The sequence below is a fragment of the Anomaloglossus baeobatrachus genome, chromosome 3 (genome assembly GCF_048569485.1).
Source record: "Anomaloglossus baeobatrachus isolate aAnoBae1 chromosome 3, aAnoBae1.hap1, whole genome shotgun sequence".
In the NCBI taxonomy this organism is placed as follows: Eukaryota; Metazoa; Chordata; class Amphibia; order Anura; family Aromobatidae; genus Anomaloglossus; species Anomaloglossus baeobatrachus.
In genome coordinates, this window is record NC_134355.1 from 373,209,202 (window position 1) to 373,227,991 (window position 18,790).

At 47.1% G+C, this 18,790-nt stretch overlaps 1 protein-coding gene and 1 long non-coding RNA gene across 2 annotated transcripts in view; one reads left to right on the top strand and one right to left on the bottom strand.

Moving 5' to 3' along the window:
• The window catches only part of LOC142296495 (uncharacterized), a 68,748-nt gene extending 67,813 nt beyond the window's left edge, over nt 1-935 (bottom strand). Inside the window, exon 1 of the long non-coding RNA XR_012751641.1 lies at nt 824-935. This is a non-coding gene — a long non-coding RNA (uncharacterized LOC142296495). The remainder of the gene's footprint in view (nt 1-823) is intronic.
• Nucleotides 1-18,790, top strand: part of ME1 (malic enzyme 1) — a 592,001-nt gene that overhangs the window by 11,946 nt on the left and 561,265 nt on the right. The window lies entirely within an intron of this gene.

The following is an 18,790-nucleotide window of genomic DNA, read 5'->3' on the forward strand; positions in this document are numbered from 1 at the left end:
ATGATTCTTTTGAAGTGAAGAAACTTATACAGATAATTTTTACTGTGATTATCATTTTACAGTTTCCAGTAAATGCAGCTAATGTTGTCATATCACCACTATGAGCTGTAAACAGGTCAGCAGGTTTTTGCTATGTAATCTGAAGACAGCATGCTATAATGGTTAACACAGAGATTTCAGTGGTGCTTATCTTAATCACACTCTGTGCTGTTGTTTACCAGCAATGTTTGTTTTAGCTTTAGGAGATTATCATTGCCTTCTGACTAGGTCAGTTTGAGGTCAGTTAGTCCGACACGCCCCCTTCTGTGATTAGCATCTTACTGTCTACAGATATTCTATATAGAGAACCTATTGTGAGCCCTGCTGTATGGAATGGCTAAAGCTATGTTCACACACTGCATCTTTTCTTAAGCACAAATATGCAGCGTTTTTGGCCCCAAAAAATGCACCCGCGGCAATGACTCGCCCACCCCAGGGTTATGGGACACCCGGTGCTGGGCCGGACTAGTCCGGGGGTCGTCAGTGGTGGCGGGGCCCGACTCCGTGGTCCTGGTGGGTGTCAATTAAAATGGCTGCAGTGACTTGGGGGTGAATAAAGTTTGTGTTCGTGACGCCACCTGTGGTATGCGGCTATTAAGCCGCCGCTGCTGTGTAAGGCCTCCGGGGTGATGATATGGCAGCAATGGTGGTACTGCTCCCCACAGGTGGAGCGGTGCCCCGGGGACGCTGTTGGTGCTCGTGAGAGTCTATGGTGTTGTGTGGATAACACGGTGCAGGGCCGACAGGCAATGAAAGAAACAGGCACAAACAACAGTCTCTTTACCTTCTCCTCTTTTACTTCAGAAACGGTTAGTCCTGGGAGACCGTTACAGGTGGTAGAGGGTTCCGGCCGGCCTGAAAGTAACAGAGATGTCGTCTTGGCCAGCTGAGTATGAGGCCTACTCCTGTTCCTTTCCTTACTGTGCTAGGACCCTGCTCTCTGGATTTAGCAATGGCCCTCTTTCTGCTGGGACCGGTGGTACGTCCCTTTCCCTCTGTGGTAGGCTGCACAGACCCTCTCTGGTGCTTCTCTGCTGGATTCCACACCGGGCCCTGATGATGCTGCTGTACCTTCGGGCTGTTTATGGGCCAGGTGCTTGCAGCCCTCCTGCCCTTCGGATTCGGCTACCAGGGAGTATTTTAGGCCCTGGTGGCCACAGACTCCGATGTCCGAGTCTCTTCTGTGCCTCTCTGCTCCTCCTGCTTCACTGGGCCAAGCTGCTCCAGCTCTAGACCCCAGTTCCACAGGACAGCACACTCTGCGTCTGCTCTCTTTGCTTTCTCCTACAGACTGACACTAACTCCTCCCTCAGGCCAGACTTAAGGAATGCTCCCTGGAACTCCAGGTTCAGAGCTCCCCCTGCTGGCCTGAGGGAGAACTGCGTTGGATGTTAAACTTACTGGCCAATAGACCTCCTAATTACCTCCAGGCTCAGCATTAACCCTTTGGAGGGGCAATGCTGTTGTGGCGACCAGGTCCTGGGGTGCCACAGCAAAAACACACAAAAAAACACATTCGTTTTTGATGCGTTTTTACATCATATTGCCCAAAGTGTTTTTTTAAGTCAACTCTATTGACTGGAGGGCTCAAAAACGCTGGCAAAAATGTAAAAAGTATTGACATGCTGCATCTTCAAAAACGCAGCCAAGATTTAGCCAAAAAAAGATGCACTGTGCAGACAGCAAAGTTTAAATCTCCTAGACTTTGCTGGGGGAAGAAAATGCATACATTTAGGTACACCAAAAACGCAGTAAAAGATGCAGTGTGTGAACATAGCCTAAATCTAAAAAGTCTGTGTCAGAATCGCTTCACCCAGTAATCTAAGTGATACATTGTAGGATTCAGGGTCTCTTTGCTTACACATGCTGCTCTCAGATGAGGTATCACAAACCTGCTGACAGATTCCCTTTACAATCATAATGATTTATTATAGTTTTACAATGTGTCCGTAAAAAATATGGTCTATCCATGATTTTTTGATAAGCTGCCAGAAAAAATATAAAGTCAAGTTGGCAACCCTGATCACAACATCCCTATGCCAAGTGAAGTTGGTACTGACAGTCCTGCAAGGCGCTCACTATGTAAAAACATGAGGAAAATATGGCATTACTGCTGAGGGCTGAATAGTGCTGTCCTTCTTCAGTACGAGAATTAGTGCATATTTCTGAGGTTACAATTCTACGTTACATTGAGCTTCATATATCCTAATTGCCTAAGAGAAAAACTTTTTTTGTTGCTGGTAGCAACCAATCACTACACAGCTTTCATTTTACTGGAACAGTTTAGGCTAGTTTCAGACTTGCGTTGAACGGCATCCGTTGCATTGCGTTGTGTGACGGATGCAACAGATGTGTTGCATATAGTGGCACAACGGATGCAACGCGGATCATCCAAAACAACAGAATCTGCTTTTTTTTTCTTTACAGTTTTACCGGCGGCAGACTATTGTGAACGATCAGCTGATCACCCGGCTGCCGGGTGATCAGCTGATTGCTCACAGCAGCCGGTCGCCGGGTGATCAGCTGATCGCTCACAGCGGCCGGTCGCCAGGTGATCAGCTGATCGCTCACAGCTGCCGGTCGCCGGGTGATCAGCTGATCGCTCACAGCAGTCGGTCGCTGGGTGATCAGCTGATCGCTCACAGCAGCCGGTCGCTGGGTGATCAGCTGATCGCTCACAGCAGCCGATCGCCGGGTGATCAGCTGATCGCTCACAGCAGCCGGTCGCCGGGTGATCAGCTGATCACTCACAGCAGCCGGTCGCCGGTGATGAGCTGATTGTTTACCCCGAAACGGCTGTCTGTGGATGGATACCATGTTTGGTATAGGTGGTCTCCTTGACTGGAGACTGCCCTTCCCGTGGTTGTTCCTTCCCAGTGAAAGACCTGGCTAGTTTCCTGGCAGCGTTGAGAAACACGTGATGGTGTCTCCGTGGCTTTCTTATTTGCATACTTCCCAGGGGGCATTGCTCTAGAATCACTGCGTTGAGAAACATGTGATGGTGTCTCCGCAGTGGATATGTTGATCTCCCTAAGGTCAACAATGCTTGCTTAAGTAGTCTTTTACTAGGCATTGCCCCCACTAGCCAGATTCCTACTCCACACTGATGAGGGGCAAATACCCCGAAACGGCTGTCTGTGGATGGATACCATGTTTGGTATAGGTGGTCTCCTTGACTGGAGACTGCCCTTCCCGTGGTTGTTCCTTCCCGGTGAAAGACCTGGCTAGTTTCTTGGCAGCGTTGAGAAACACGTGATGTTGTCTCCGTGGCTTTCTTATTTATGAGCTGATTGTTTGGCCGCCGAGAATGTATGTGGGGGGTGGAGTGCGGAGGGCGGAGTGCGGAGTGGGTGGAGCCGAGAGGGGCCATGGTGCTGAGGATATCAGTGCCACGGGGACTGCATTGCTGGGGACAGGTGAGAATGTGTGTGTGTGTGTGTGTGTGCGCGTGCGCGCGTGTGTACATGCAGAGTCCTGGAGGGGGCGGAGCCAAGCGGGGAAGTATTGGGCTCCCTGCACACGTAGCCAGGGTAAATATCGGGTAACTAAGCAAAGCACTTTGCTTGGTTACCCGATATTTACCTTGGTTACCAGCGTACACCGCTTAGCGCTGGCTCCTTGCACACATAGCCAGGGTAAATATCGGGTAACTAGGCAAATCGCTTTGCTCAGTAACCCGATGTTTACCCTGGTTACGTGTATAGGGAGTCAGAGAGAGCATGCGTAGTGAAATCCTAAGGATTCCGCTGCTCAAAAAACGTTACATGCTGCGTTCCTTCCGCCCGGTGGAAGCAACGCAGTGTCAGCCAGCGGAAGCAACGCAGGTCCATCACTCGCAATCCGTCATCCATACAAGTCTATGGGAAGCAGCGGAATCTGTTAACGGATTCCGCTGTTTACCAAAACGGCGGATTGCAACTGAAGGAAAACAGCGCAAGTGTGAAACTAGCCTTAATAAATGAAATCTCGGCTATAATTAGTTGCTCTGAGCATGAAATATATTTTTTTTTAAACATAATTTTCTGTGCATTGTAATACCCAGTGGATCTGCCGTATGCAATTGGTGATGAAAAATATGTTTAGTATACTGTGAAAACCTATCTTTATAAAGGGTCTCTGGCGCCTTCCAGAGCCACTCACTTTCATACCAAAAGGGAACTTTACCACTGACATTATAATTCCACATACCTTCTGAGAAGCAGTTAGTTGATATTGTGCATTTGCTTTGTTAATTGGAATAGGAGACTTGCCCGATATCTGGAATCGTGCACACTTGTCGACAGATGTTAGGGGTTGTTATATCATTGGCACCGCTCATGCCCAATGGAGATGTAGGCCTTTTAATGCACCCATACAAAATAGACGAAAGTCAGCCAAAACTGCCAACCAAGCATCTGATGTGTAAGAGAGCTTCCCGACTCTTCCCCGACAGATGACGTTGTTTAGAGAGTGATGAGGCGGTTGGAACTTAAAAGGTTGATCCTTTTGTTTTCAGGGGCGATATTCCGCTGTCAGAGGAGGCTGGCGGCAGCTTTTCTCTCTCTCCCTGTTGAAAACCCATGGATTCCCAGCTGTGCGCTCAATTGTATTTGGGTATTGGTAGCGGTAGCTGAACATTGGGTATCAGTAGAGATAGCTGAATGTTGGGCGTTGGTAGAGATAGCTGAACATTTGCTATCAGTAGAGATAGCTGAACATTGAGCATTGGTAGAGGTTGCTGAATGTTGGGTATCGGTAGAGATAGCTGAACATTTGTTATCAGTAGAGATAGCTGAACATTGAGTATTGGTAGAGGTTGCTGAATGTTGGGTATCGGTAGAGGTAGATGAACCTTGGGTATCAGTAAAGTTGGCTGAACCTTGGGTATCAGTAGAAATAGCTAAACATTGGGTATCGGTAGAAATAGCTAAACGTTGGTAATTGGTAGAGATATCTGAACGCTGAAAATCCGTAGAGATAACTGAATATTGGGTACCCATAGAGGTAGCTGAACATTTGCTCCATAAACGTTCAACTGACAGTTACCTCATGTATATGGACAGTCTTGTTACTGCACATGCAGCTCATTACATGCGGGTTTTACTGAATGGTTGAAAAATTGCAACAGTCTTCACCCTATATAATTACACAACAAGAAATGACGGTGCTGCGCTGGAAAATCTGTGCTACAAATACGCAATGTGTGTATTATTTTTGTTGGAAATAACGGTGGTGTCACAACAATTCTTGACCAAGGTTTGTTATTGAAATACTTTACTTAAAAAACAAACCTTTGTATATTTAACAAAAGTGGAGTTTAAATCACTGACAAGGTTTTACTAAATCCTTCCTGGGCAGCAATGTGCAATGTACACAAGATAACAGGTCTTATCTGCAAGTATTGGACTTATTAATGCTGACTCCAGCTCCTTTCTATCTTGATCTAAAGTTCATTGGATAAACCTTTTAGCACATGTTGCTTTTCAATTTAATGTTAGTTATTAATGAAATTAAGGCCTAAGACACACGGCATGAAAATCGGAGAAAGTGGAATGCGATAAAACATCACATTCCACTCGGACCAATACTAGCCTATGTGCCAGCACCCATGAGCGATTATTTTCTCGGCACCAATCGGACCGAAAAAACAATCGCAGCATGCTGCGGGTGCAATGCGATCCTGGTTTCTCTTGCACCCATTCAAGTCTATGGGGCGAGAGAAAAATCGCACTGCACTCGCAGTACACCGGTGTACCACGAGTGCAGTGCGAGAATGGCAATAGCCGGCAACGGATGAGAGAGGGAGATAAATCTGTCCCATCCCCCGCAGCTGAGGTCTGATCGCATGATCGGACCTCAGTCGCAATGATACTCGGCTCCCGCTGTGCTGCCAGCGTAAGCCGACTGTAATGCGAGGATCGCATTAAGAGGGCGTTACACGCTGCGATATCGGTAGCGATATATCGTCGGGGTCACGTCGGTAGTGACGCACATCCGGCGCCGTTACCAACATCGCAGCGTGTAACACAAATGAGCGACGATCAACGAGCACAAAAATGTGAAAAATCGTTGCTCGTTGACATGTCGCTCATTTCCTTAATATTGTTGCTGCAGGTACGATGTTGTTCGTCGGTCCTGCAGCAGCACACATCGCTAAGTGTGACGCCGCAGGAACGACGAACATCTCCTTACCTGCGTCCACCGGCAATGCGGAAGGGAGGAGGTGGGCGGGATGTTACGTCCCACTCATCTCCGCCCCTCCGCTTCTATTGTCCGGCTGCTTGGTGACATCGCGGTGACGCTGAACGCACCTCCCCCTTGAGGGAGGGATTGTTCGGCGGTCACAGCGACGTCGCTGCACAGGTATGTTCGTGTGACGCTGCCATAGCGATAATGTTCGCTACGACAGCGATCACCACATATCGATACAACGGCAGCGATACAGCGATGTCGCAGCGTGTAAAGCACCCTTTAGTCCCCCGTGTTGCCCCGGGCTAACTAGTTGAGAAGCGGGCTATTTTCCCCTTCTTCACAAGCCACTTTTTTTCCCCATACATATGCTTTTATCACCTCTAAAAATGTTCTTGTTCAGATATTCAAAAAGATTTTGCCTCTTTCTTTTCCAAGATACTTTGGGCTTACTTTTTATGTCATTTTTATATTCCCATGTATTTTCACATATATTTTTAAAGAAAATTTCATAACCACAAAGGACTGCCTAAAAACATTTTTGATTGCATTCCACTTTCCTTAGAAATTAATTTTTATATTAGACATATTACATTTTTTTTTACAGTTGTGGAAACAGCAACACTCAGACTGGCAGTGTCAGGTTAGCATATGAATGTATTATAAATATTGCTGTATTGTATTTTATATTAGTGTGGTGGTGGGCACGGGGCAGGCAGCGGTAGTAGTTTTGAGTGCAGGGGGAACAACAGGTCACAGCACAGCCTGTCATTAACCCCTCGCCTCCCTGTTGCCCCACCACACACAGGATGACTCCGCATCAGTTGCAGGTGACACTACATTCACATTCTCAGGAAATAAAGTCCAGTAACAGTCTCTTTTCTCAAAAACAAAATAACTTTATTTTCCTTTGTCTTCAGCAACATCTCGGTCTGCGCTTCGCCAGTACTATTCTGCCGATAGTGGTTCTTTACATATTTTTGCTCATATATAATTTAGCAGCAGTCCATATCTCTGGCACCTGGGCACTTTCAGTCACCTCTAGGCCTCTCCTTCCATCACTACACATCACACTGGCACGAACCATGTCATGAAGTCCATTGGGCCACTTCACCCCACCCACAGGGCATGCTGAAGCACAAGAAGGACCTCAACTGACAGGGCCCTCCATACGTGCCCAGGCCATCCAGCCATACCCTTCTACCTGAGGGCGCACTGACCTTTCCATGAGTGAGGAATTCTTTGAGTTTTAGCAGCCAGATAAAACAGACACCGGACACCAGACCCCTGACTGTAGGTCTAAACCCCTCTCCTTGGAGGATGCAGTTGATCAATCCGGCCGGATCCCGCATATCATAGCCGCAGGGGTGACCGATAGGATCAGAATCTTCATAGTGGGGATTATATCTCTTACATCTTTCCAAGAACTCTCCTACTTCTCTACTATCAACTTTCCCTTATATACCCCTGTTCTTCTCCTCCTTCTGTCTACCCAGGTGCCAGGACATACACATTGCAACACTGCCACCTGGTGGCGAAATATACAAAGTATTTACAGTAACAGGCCATAAGTGTGCGGAGTACAAATGCAGGGGTGGGCCAAACCCTTAACCCCCTACATTAGCAGCAGGGGACGTTCAGCCGCCTGACACATGCTCACTGGAGCAGGAGGTGGAAGGGCTGACAGTTCTTCCTATACATGGCAATTGTTCAGCAATGTTCGTACAGAGATTTAGATGGCAGAGGGGTGGTTATTAAACCATCCCTGTCTTCTCTGTGTAGAGTCATCAATGTCTTATTGTCGACTCCCTGCTTCGGCTGCTGCATGATCTTGTGCAAGCAGGATTTTGCAACATCTGTTCAGAATAAAGGGTGGACCGCCTGGATATTTAAAGTCTATGGGCAGTCCGGATTGGTTAAAGGCACCCGGCAATGTCAAACCTGAAGGTAGTACATGTGCTATTGTATGTATTTGTGACCTGCTGTGTCTATAGTTGAAAAATCACAATTAAAATACAATATTCTCACCTTAGGACATCACAGGATATTTGAGCTTCATGCAACCTGTTAGTTGTAGATGGCCATATAATACGACCATAGCAGTCTATGGGGAATTACTATCTGTATGCTTTAATTCATTCACACAAAACTGCTTTTATGGGAGAACACCATCCTATTACTGTGGCATATAACGGCATGATATGGGGGCCTATACTTCCATACTACTGCTCTGCAGAGTGCATGAACGTTTACTGAGAACATCTTTTATATGAATTAACAGGTCTTGTAATGTAGAGCTGCACATATTATAGATTGAGATCACTTAGATTGATGGGTCATTATGAATATCTTTATACTGCATTTGTGGCGCCCTGGACAAGCCAGGACGTCACAGGTACTGCAACAACACACCCCGGTTAGGAACATCAAGGTCAGACACAAATCCTTGTTGCCTCCCTCCAGGGGCTGATGTCCACACCAGGTGGGGTGGAGCCAGGCGGTTGGCTCCTCCCACTGAGGAGTTCACAGCCCTGGAGGCGGGAAAAGCGAGTGAGTTGGAGTTCGGTGAGGGAAAGTGAAGGAAGGAAGTAGTAGTTTAGGAGCTGGAGCAGACTGACCGTGTCCGGGTACGTGGCCCGGGCACCTGAGAGCAAGGTTGGCAGACGGTGGTGACCGTCTGCAGGAGAGGCCGATTGACGCACAACCGTAAGGACCGGGGACGGGCGGTGGCCCGCCGGTACCGGATCGGGGAGCGAAGAGAAGCCAGCACCATCCGGCAGGGCCTACGGACCCCGACCAGGCTTGGAGTCGCCGTTATACCGGTCAAATCCGTCAGCGACGGGAACCTCCGGGGTTTCCCAGCAGTAAAGACCCGACTGAAGGCAACCGCTCAACCGTGAAGGGAAATACAGCTACCGCCACAGCTAGAGTTCCCAGGGCCAGCGCCTTGCGGGCAAAAGGGGCTCCTCTGGCAAACACACCGCTGGGGAGCGGGCTACCGGTGGGAAGCCATCGGCGCCGAAAACACAACAAAGGTGCAGGGAGAGACAGTCACCGCCAACCTACCGGGAGTGATCACCGCAGCCGCCTGTGGGACCCGTCCATCCAGCCATCTGTTTTACCAGCGACTCCGTGTACGTTACTGGCTGAGTGAATACCACCGTGCCGTCTGGCACCGCGCTGCCCCCGCGACCCTGCACCTCGCCAAACCCGCCAGCCACCTTCCAGTCAACATCACCGAGCCCCGGAACCACCAAAATTCCCCCTACCCACGGAGGGGAGAGAACCATCCCAGCTGCTCCCTGTCATCGCTCCCGGGATCCCCGTATAGAGCAGCGGTGGTGTCCCAACCTCACCACATACCGTGGGTGGCGTCACAGACCGACATCCCAAACCCCAACAAACCACCCCTTTCACTCACGGGCGAGGAGCGCCGCTCGAGTCCTCGGGATCCGGCCCACCGCTCGAGCCACCGAGCAGCAGTAGCAGCAGCGCCGGACCCGAGCGTTAGCGAGCACAGCGCCCTGCCGCCCGCGACACATTTCATTGTAACTTTGGTTCCAACCAGAATAGAACAGGTCTTTATCCATAGTAGGAATGTTTTAGGGGAAAATGCTATCCATAGAATTGCATATTGTGTGCATCAACCTATAATGTTTTTCATTTATTGCATTTTTTTTTGTTTTCATTTAGATAGTAAATATGAAATGAACAACTTTCCTAAACAATATTGTATGTAGTGCTACATGTTACTTGCATTAGCCGCGTGCCAAAGCCATCGCCAGTTATAATGTAGGGCATAGTTCTTACAGAAATCCCATTTATTTCATATAATGTTCTAACAGGCATATCCCAGGCATATATTGTGCTCAGCCATTCAGTTATCATGATCTTGCTATTATTGCACTTGAAATACCAGTATTACCCCTTCTTTGCTTTGATACGCTTAGATCAATAAAAAAAGGTTTCATAATGATTGCTTAGCAAATAAATAATTGATGTGTTACCTACTGATTTCTAACAACAGTCGTAATACTAATCAGTTATTGAAGAATTTTCTGGTTAAAAGGAACTTGTCACCAGATTTTTGTGTTCCACACCAAAACTTGCACCTTAAGCAGCACCTGTGCTGCATTCTATAAAGCTGCACGTTATCCCTTGATTCCCCCTGTAGACCCCACAAATATCTCCTGCCATGTATTTAAATATTTGATCAATATACCATCATGTGTTTATTTAAACATAACCTTTAATATGATTAGACTAAAATAGACAAACTAGACAAAAAGTGATCCTCCACCTAATAAAACCGAGATTGTTCCAGCTACCCGACAGGTCACCATACGTATCGGGCCCAGGTCAATCTCAAAAGAGGGGGCTGTTTTCTCAGCCTCTATAGCCTAAACATGAGAGAAATACAATTGGATACCAGATTTGATAAAAAATGGGCTCAGTAATGGATCATTGATAGTTAGATAGGTGCTATGTTATCCCCTGAAGAGCAATTAAGGTGAAACGCGTAGGGAGGTGCCTGGAAGCAACGTTAGGTTCAGTCACAACAGGGCCAGTTGTGGACTGCCCATGTAAGGGAGGGAGCTTGTTGGGGAAGAAAAACGGTCAGCACAGTCCATACAGGTAGTGCGACCGAACCTCCCTCACCACTTGAGCATTCTGGTATATGGATCATAGCCTGCAGGAGCGTTCGGAGCTTTCCCAGAAACGAGGATATTGGTGAGACCATTCCACTTTTAAGTGGACTTTTTATTAGCTTATGTGTGATCCTATATTTGACACAATTTGTGTGCATGCGTATTTTCCATTGCCATTGTTGTTAGAGCTGTTGTAACAGTTCGAAATCCCATACCAAGGGGATATTTTTATCCTGAAGAATACAGTAATTGTGTGGTATTTGATTTAAAACAGTGTTTGGGGTACATTCTGCTGTTTTTGTCTTCAAAACATTCATATTGGCCGTCATGATTACTCGAAAAATGTGTGATATAGTTTGATAAAATCATCTTTTGCACATACGGTAGGAGAATGCTACATACACTATTCCGATTATGAACAACTATTGAGTGAATATTTGAACACGTGTTGTCCTATATTGGATTTGTATTTTTTTTCTGTATGTATTTGTCCACATGATATTGAAAAACAACTGTGTGTTTTATTATAGGGTGCATACATAGGTATGCTATATTGATGAAAAGAGAATAGTAATATGTCCAGTGACTGGATATTCACTATTGGTACATATATTTATGCTATCCAATTGTATTTATCTCATGTTTAGGCTATAGAGGGTAAAGGGCCTGTTACACACTACGATATATTTACCGATATGTCGTCGGGGGTCACGTCGTTAGTGACGCACATCCGGCATCGTTTCACATATCGTAGCGTGTGACAGCTACGAGCGACTGTGATCGAGCAAAAATACTCACCTTATCATTGCTCGTTGACACGTCTCTCTTTTTCTAAAAATCGAACGTCCTTCTGCGTGACGGTTGTTCATTGTTCCCGAGGCAGCACATATCGCTCCGTGTGACACCCCGGGAACGATGAACTGCAGCTTACTTGCGTCTTGCCAGAAATGCGGAAGGGAGGAGGTGGGCGGGATATTACGTCCCGCTCATTTCCGCCCCTCCACTTCTATTTGCCGGCCGCTGTGTGACGTCGCTGTGACGCCGAACGTCCCTCCCCCTTCAGGAAGAGGATGTTCGGCGCCCACAGCGAGGTCATTCGGGAGGTAAGTATGTCTGACAGGGGTTACCGAGTTTGTGCAACACGGGCAACAAATTGCCCGTGTTGCACAAACGATGGGGGCGGGTGCGATCGCACATGCGATCGCACGATGAATTGCCGCGTGTAAAGCGGCCTTAAGAAAACAGCCCGCTCTTTTGAGATTTAATTGGGCCCGATACATATGGTGACCTGTCAGATAGCTGGAACAATCTCGGTTTTATTAGGCGGAGGATCACTTCATGTCTAGTTTGTCTATTTTAGACTGATCATATTAAAGGTTATGTTTTAATGAACACATGATGCTATATTGATCTTGGAGTTACATGTGAGATCTTAGTAATGAACACCTATTAATGATCAGCAATTGCTTTTTCCATGTATGTAAATATTTGGGTCCAGTCCGATGGGTATCCTATTTTGCTAGTCTTGTGCCTCCTTTTGGCGCTGATTACCGTCCTCCTTTGATGATTGACATGGATAACACCTCCGTCACCATCCTAGTAGCCGGGCAAAATCTTGTGCCTGTACAGAGACATTGCCGGCTTGCGCGGGCACACTTCACTCAGCCCTATTGTGGCCAGAGCTAAAAACATTGGTGCGCCTGCCCGTGTCGGCAAGTCCTCTGCACAGGTGCAAGAATTTGCCTGGCGATGTCGATGATGTTACCTGCATCATCCACGTCTGTGCATCTCACACCTGCGCGTTACCTGCGCATCTCACACCTGCGCAGAAACATTGGCGGTTCGCGCTGGCGCAGTTATGCTTTCAGCTCTGCCCACAGTATGGCAAAGCGAAGTGCTGGCAATGTCTCTGCACAGGTGTGAGATTTTGCCCGGCTACATGGAAGGAGCCAGAGGCATCATCCACGTCAATCATCAAAGGAGGACGGCGATCAGCGCCAAAAGAAGTGACAAGAGTAGCAAAATAGGACACCCATCAAACTGGACCCAATGATTACCATACATGGCAGGAGATGTTATGAAAAGGTATTTGTGGGGTCCACAGGGAGAGTCAAGTGACAACATGCACCTTTATAACACAGATGCTACTTAAGGTGCTAGTTTTGGTTTCGAATGCAAAAATCTGGTGACAGGTTCCCTTTAACAACATTCTTGATCTGTAAATATCTCCAGTTGCTGCTGATAATCTTCTCGTTGTGATATATCTGCTGATCAGTACCTTTTAAATGGGTTGTCTTACCACAACAACACATGCATGATAGAGCATATGGATGTCTTCAAGGGGTTATCCATCACTCCCTGGTGCATTAACTTCCAAATCTAATGTGAAAAGTAACAAAATAAGATTGTAAACCTTGTGGAATTGTGCATGAGATAAGAACAACTCTATAAAACATGCCTGGAACATCAAACACCTCCCAGCAAGGGTGATTTGCTTCTCCGTGAGGCTGAAATCCTCTTGTATCTGTATCAGTGGGAGTAACAGGTTGAGTCTAAGCTTTTTTTTATTATTAAACTCAATTTATTTGATTGAAACGTGTTTCTGTGCCTTTTGAAGTAGCAATGGCTGGGACAAGGCTGTTCATTTTTATCCATCCAGCTCAATAACCACCTTCTGTAAGAGTGGTTCCTATTATGGCAGACCCAGTGCATGGATGCATGGAAATAGACATATGTAATAAAATGCTGAAAAGAATGGTGGCAGAGGACAGACTTGAAAAATACGAGCAACTGATAGGGTTTAACCTCCAGCCGGGGACCCAGCTAAAGGACGCTAGCTGTTAGATAGCTCTAGCTATTAGATAGCTATCAGACGCGTAATCGTTGGGATCTCTCCTAACTCGTGATGTCACGAATGTACCAGGGAGGAAACAAACCAAAGTCAAGAAACAGAGCCGAAGTCGGATGACGGGAGAACAAATGAACACGGGAGAGTGGGTGGAGGACACACTGCAAGACCAGAATAGGGAGGTACAGAGGGAAGTTCGGGCAGGACAGACGGAGGACAGAACAGGCAGGAAGGAGAGAGGAAAGGCAGAACAAGAGGGACGGAGGTCAGGCAGGGCAGGAGGGGTAGAGGTCAAGTTGGGCAGAAGGGTCAGAGGTCAGGATGAATAATACCGAGTAGAAGGACATGAAACAAAGTCCTTCTCACAGGAGAAGAGCATGTAGCCAAGCCGGAAATATCATTGACGGCGTCCCAGAGGCAGCAGCACAAACATATGGTGGCGTGACCCCCGGAACGAAGCCAGAAAATACAGGCCACTTCCGGAGGCAGGATATAAGCACCGGCTCAGGAACGGCAGAGCCATGCATGAATCATGACAATCTGTTGGTGGAGAGTCGGGAAACCCTTATATTTTAGACTCTTGTTGATATCTGCTGGTTTGGCTGACTTTAGTCTAAGATGTCCAAATGTCTTAATAGGACATATGGACGTGGGTTGTCTTCAAGAGTAAATGACTTCAATACCATAATGCTAGGGTTTTTTAGGGTTAAATGCTATACTCAAAGCCTCTAAAATATAATGTAACTTGCATTACAAACAATCAGCACTTTAAGAAGAATCAGTTCAGGTCTCATTCTATTTCCAACCGTTCAGACTTCATTCCGTCTACAAATAAATAAATATAATTAGGAACCTGATTCCAATGAAAGCACAACATGCACATTGTGTCTTAATAATCGATTGCGCTCAATGACAGACTGTACCTTGTACACACTCTAAGTCTAATTTATGTCTAATGGGAAAGCAAAACAGTTCGAACTCCTTTATCTAAATACTCTTCAAACAGTGTTAGTAGAAGGAAATACGTCAGGAAAATAGGAAATTAAGGTAAAACAAGAACAGGGCAAGGGCTGGGGGATACCGTGCACATGAAATGGTGTCTTTGTGGATGTATATCAGCCTCCTTACAAGCAGCGCTGAAGTTTAGCTCTAAGCCTCTACTTAACAGTAAACTTTTATTTTCCATCGTCTCCGGACAACAAATCAGTTGAGTGTGTAAGTCCCAGCTGTGTATACAGGAGAGAAAGTTCCTTGTGCACCTTTCGGATATTTTTGTCATGACCTCTTGTAGTGGTGCTTGAAAGGGGAGCATCTGAATTGCTTTTTGTGTGCCGCATGAATGGCATATTCTACTTTGCGTCCCTTTAAAGCTTAATGAAGAGGTGTAATTTGCACACTTCTATTTTTCTGCTGTCAATAAGATTGACCTTTTAGTGACTGAGGTGCCATACGCAGTCCGCATAATATTCTATTCTGCAGGTCCAGTACACGAGAGCAGCTCCGGGCATTACAAAGGCTCTGTTATATTCTAGCTCTTTTCAGGTCATGCAGCAGTCACTAAGATGCACTCTCCCTTTATTTCATTTCTAAATTTGATTTTGTGAGTATTCATTTACATCTTATCTTCACTTTATAGGGGAGTGTAAATATATTTTTCAGCAAATCATAGCGCATGATCTTTCCAATACGCTGGTAATAAAATCAATGCTGTGACTGTTACTTGCAAAATGGAAGAATAACTTGTTTCTAAGATTACAGAGATTGAACTCTTCATGTACTGAACACATTCCTACCAATGAAGTGTATCAGTTTCTCAACAATCATAGTCTTGTGGATGTCTTATCATTCGTCAAGTGGCATAGAAAGGGAGCAAAATGATAAATGGACCAATAATCAGTTTTAAAGGGGAGATTGAATTAGAAAACTGATCTTCTGTGGTCATACATTTCACATTGGTGAATCCGTGATCTTAGATTTATTCCAGTTCTAAAAAAGTTCCTAAATCCCTTCAACAGATTTCTACTACCGTATGTATTTTCCTAGTTTTCAAGGTTGGCCCTACCGACTGGCTACTCACTTTTTACATTAAAATTGTCTACCTTTTCAAATTAACACTAGAACTACTGAGGTAGTCATTTTGACTACTTTGCACTATGTATTTCTATATAGGTGTCACGAGTCCAGTAGTTCTAGTGTTAAAGGGGTTGTCCGGTCTTAAATTACAAGTCTCCAGTCACTATAAAGTTCTGGCCACATTCCAACTACACTGTTTCTGACCTTGCTCAATACTCTTGCCTTGAGTGAAGCCAGACGGACTCTAGTCGGGACATGACTGCATGTATGAAAATCACATATTTGTGGTTACACTCCCGGCGCCAGCACCGGAGAATCCTGTCACGATGACTATGGGATAGCAAGGAACCAAGGCTCCTAGGTTGTCCCTCACGCTAGGAGGCCCCATGGTATCACTAATATCAGGGATAATCCTGATGGTGGAGATGCCTGAGTCTCCTTCCAGGCTCTGCTCCTGACCAGTCCTGATCTGATTCCCTCTCCTCCCAGGGAGAAATGTTACAGAGTAGATGAAATCCACAGATAACGACAGACAGGGTACAACCAAAACTCTGTCACACAGCACGCATACACAAACATTAAGGCTAGTTTCACACTTGCATTTGTCGTAATCCACCGCTATGGAAAATAGCGCAATCCGTTAGCGCCTTACGCTGTTTCCCATAGACTTGTATTGATGACGCACTGCCATGCAAGTGTCTGCGTTGCATCCGCCGGCCTACGCAAAGTCGTTATTTTGACGATGCGCCGGGCAGATGGAACGCAGCATGCAGCGTTTTTGCTGTCGTCAAAACGACGCACCTTGGCGGATTCCATTGGAATCCACCAACAAGTATAATGATTGTCTATGGTGGCGGATTCTGCCGCAATGCGTTTGGCGACGGATTCCAGTGCAGGATTCCGTCACGTTCTACTGAGCATGCTCAGCATGAAAAGCAGAACGTTCTAAATCATTTAAAATCACTCCTTGTCTCTCTCTCTCTCTGTTGGTCGGTCTCTCTCTCTGTTGGTCAGTCTCTCTCTGTCTGTCGGTCACTTTCTCTCTGTGGGTCAGTCTCTGTCTCTCTCTATCGGTTGGTCGGTCTGTTGGTTGGTCTCTCTCTCGGTCTCTATCTCTCTCTGTCGGTCTCTCCCTCTCACCCCCTCTCTGATACTGACCGATCACCGACGCGGTGCTGCACAGCTGTCACTCTGCTCTGGTGGCTTCTCCTGCTTTTGAAAATGCCAGCTGCTCATTATTCCATCTCATATTCACTGCTTCCCCCGCCCACCGGCGCCTATGATTGGTTGCAGTCAGACGCGCCCCCACGCTGAGTGACAGCTGTCTCACTGCAACCAATCACAGCTTCCAGCGGGCGGGTCTATATCGTGCAGTACAATAAATAAATAATTTTAAAAATCGGTGTGCGGTCCCCCCCAATTTTGATTCCAGTCAAGATAAAGCCACACAGCTGAAGGCTGGTATTCTTAGGATGGGGAGCCCCACGTTATGGGGAGACTCCAGCCTAAAAATATCAGCCAGCAGCCGCCCGGAATCTCTACATCCATTAGATGCGACAGTCCCGGCACTCTACCCGGCTCATCCCGAATTGCCCTGGTGTAGTGGCAATCGGGGTAATAAAGAGTTAATGGCAGCCCATAGCTGCCACTAAGTCCTAGGTTAATCATGGCAGGCGACTATGAGACACCCCCGATGATTAACCTGTAAGAGAAAGTAAATAATCACATACACCCGAAAAAATCCTTTATTGGAATAAAAGACAAAACACACCCTCTTTCACCACTTTATTAATCCCCAAATACCACTCCAGGTCCGACGTAATCCAAACAAGGTCCCACGATGGTCTCAGCTCTGCTCCATCAGAAGCTGACAGGAGCGGCCGTAGAGCACCGCCGCTCTCTATGAGCTCCACGCAGAAAATGAAGGGAATCGCGCTGTCAGCGGTGATGTCACTGAGGTAATGCCAGTGTGTGTGTGCGGTGATGATGGGGGTTGTAGTGCCTGTGCTGCGTGTGTGTGGTGATGATGGGTGCGGTAGTGCCGGAGTGTGTGCGGTGATGATTGGTGCAGTAGTGTCGGGGTGTGTGCAATGATGATGGGGGTGGTAGTGCCTGTGTGTGTGCGGTGATGATGGGGGTGGTAGTGCCGGTGTGTGTGCAGTGATGATGGGTGCGGTAGTGCCGGTGTGTGCGGTGATGATTGGGGCAGTAGTGCCAGTGTGTGCGGTGATGATGGGGGTAGTAGTGCCGGTGTGTGCAGTGATAATGGGGGCTGCAGTGCCTGCGTGTGTGTAGTGATGATGGGTGCGGTAGTGCCGGTGTGTGTGCGGTGATGATGGGGGCTGTAGTGCCTGCGTGTGTGCTGTGATGATGGGGGCTGTAGTGCCTGCGTGTGTAAGGTAATGATGGGGCGGTAGTGTCTGCGTGTGTGCGGTGATGATGGGGCGGTAGTGCCGGTTTGTGCGGTGATAATGGGGGTGTAGTGACGGTGTGTGTGCAGTGATGATGGGGCGGTAGTGCCAGTGTGTGCAGTGATGATAGGAGCGGTAGTGCCGGTGTGTGTGCGGTGATGATGGGTGTGGTAGTGCTGGTGTGTGCAGTGATAATGGGGGCGGTAGTGCCGGTGTGTGTGCGGTGATGATGGGGCCGGTAGTGCCGGTGTGTGCAGTGATAATGGGGGAGGTAGTGCCGGTATGTGTGCAGTGATGATGGAGGCTCTCTCTCTCGGCTAAAGAAAACTAACGCAATGTGTTATTTCACAGGAATCTGTTGCCTTTATTATCACACTATTTACAACGCATCAGTCACATGCGTCACACAACGCACTGTGACGGATGCCACACAACGCAAGTGTGAAATTAGCCTAAGAAAAAAGAGGTTCAGGAGGGGCAGTGTGGCCTGGAGTCATGAGGGCTCAGCCTTGTAGTGTACATCTCGTGAGGCAACAAGTCATCTACCCTGCTGGTACATTGCCGTTGCAGCAGTGATTGGCGTGCAGCGCCGCACCTTTAAG